A 2,314-nucleotide genomic window follows, 5' to 3' on the forward strand; every position below is an offset into this window, starting at 1 on the left:
TCCCCTTATGGAACAGGTGCGGCCCTGTGGGCACGGTGACGTTATGGCGGCACTGCGCCCAGCCATTGGCTGCCTGCTGCTTGCCCCGCCCGCCAGCCTGCGCTCACCGCGCTAGAGGCTCTCCTGTGTTTGTCCCACCCCAGCCGCAGACATGCGCGCAGCTATTGGCTGTCCGCTGCTCGCCCCGCCCCGCCTGGGCGCCGCGGTCGCTGCCGGCGAGTGGTGGCGTGGGATGGTGGAGATGCTGGCTTGGCGGCGCCGTGGGTACCGCTGTCTCCGTCTGCACCGCCGAAGCGCGGTGTCTGCGCGGACCAGAAGACAAAGTGCACTCTGGGACCGGAGGAAGGCAATTCGCGGGCCTTGGCACCGTAGCTGACACACGCGGCTCCTGCAGGCCCAGTCACCTGGAATTCGGGACCCTCCGAGCCAGCCGGCCGTGCCCTCACTCCTCGGCTCTCGCTGTGGAGCCTGCACATCCCTATCCCTTGCGCTGCAGGGACCTACTCGCCTGCTCCCCGTGCACTCGCGTGTGCGGCACTTGCACGGCGACCCTCCCTATGCCGGGAAACGGTCGGATTCTGATGGGAAGCACCAGAGAATCACAGAATCACAGAATCATAGAATCAACCAGGTTGGAAGAGACCTCCAAGATCACCCAGTCCAACCTAGCACCCAGCCCTAGCCAGTCAACCAGACCATGGCACTAAGTGCCTCAGCCAGGCTTTTCTTGAACACCACCAGGGACGGTGACTCCACCACCTCCCTGGGCAGCCCATTCCAATGCCAGTCACTCTCTCTGCCAACAACTTCCTCCTAACATCCAGCCTATACTTCCCCCAGCACAACTCGAGACTGTGTCCCCTTGTTCTATTGCTGGTTGCCTGGGAGAAGAGGCCACCCCCCACCTGGCTACAACCTCCCTTCAAGTAGTTGTAGACAGCAATGAGGTCTCTCCTGAGCCTCCTCTTCTCCAGGCTGCACACCCCCAGCTCCCTCAGCCTCTCCTCATAGTGTTTGTGTTCCAGGCCCCTCACCAGCTTTGTTGCCCTTCTCTGGACACGTTCCAGCACCTCAACATCTCTCTTGAATTGAGGGGCCCAGAACTGGACACAGTACTCAAGGGATGGCCTGACCAATGCTCTTGAAATGGACTTCATATCTTCACCAAAGGCAGCATTATTTTGTGGGAGCTCTAGCATTTTCCATTAGTGACACTGCTGATCCATATCCCTGCAAGTTTGTCTTCTTTAAATCAATACTTCTTGTTACTTCACTCTCATGTTCCCACCATCACGTCTTGGGGTTGCTTAGCAAACCAGTGCATGAGCTCCTTACATAGGGTTAGCAACCACAATTACTCTGATATAGCATTGTAGTGTCCATTTCACCAGTGTTTTTATGTTCTGGAGAATATCTTTGTGTCTTTGGGACAGTGTTTCACTGTAGCCAGTGAAACTATAAATATTCACAGATTGCATTGGGTTGGAAAGGACCTACAAAGGTTATCTTGCCCAACTCCCATGCAGTCAGCAGAGACACCTTCAACAGGATCAGGCTGTCCAGGGCCACATTGAGTCTGATCTTGAATATCTACAGGGACGGAACCTCAACCACATCCCTGAGCAACCTGTTCCAGAATTTTACTACTCTCATTGTAAAGAACTTCCTCCTTATGTCCAACCTAGATCTACTCTGCTTCAGTTTCAAACCATTGCTCCTTGTCTTACTGCTACAGGCCCTTCCAAACAGTTATAAACATCAAAGCTGTAGTCCAAAGCCAGATCTCTTGAGGCTGATGCAGATGGGCTTGTTCGTGTCCTTACCAGGCCCTCTCCTGCTTCTCTCATCTTTCAGATGACACAAAGAAAATGGACTGTGTGTGACAGGCAGTGGAGCAGGAAGGCATGTGGGAGAAGAAGTCTGATCGCCACTACCTTCAGCAGTTGGTTCCACCAGAAGAGGTCTTGGCAGTGCTCTGCCATCAGATCAGCCTGAGAAGAAGGGGGCCAAAGCTGGAGATGGAGGGTGGTCTTAAACCAGCTTCCTTCACAGCCTCCCAAAGTTTCTGACCCTTTGCCATCCCTCTTTAACAGTACCAAAGCTGTGACAGCATTGGTGTGCCTCAGTGCTCTGCAGTGCAGTGATTTACTTCTTCATGGCTTCACGTTCCACACCATGGCCTGCAGTGTGAGCACACTCTGATTCCTGGGGTTGAGATGGTTTCTAGACCTCTAAGCTGCAAAGGACACTTAGACTATGCAGTTCAAACCCAGAGTGATGAGAGAAGGAGGAGATTAATCCATTCAGCACTGCA

Source organism: Pogoniulus pusillus, chromosome 5 (assembly GCF_015220805.1).
Source record: "Pogoniulus pusillus isolate bPogPus1 chromosome 5, bPogPus1.pri, whole genome shotgun sequence".
Lineage (NCBI taxonomy): Eukaryota > Metazoa > Chordata > Aves > Piciformes > Lybiidae > Pogoniulus > Pogoniulus pusillus.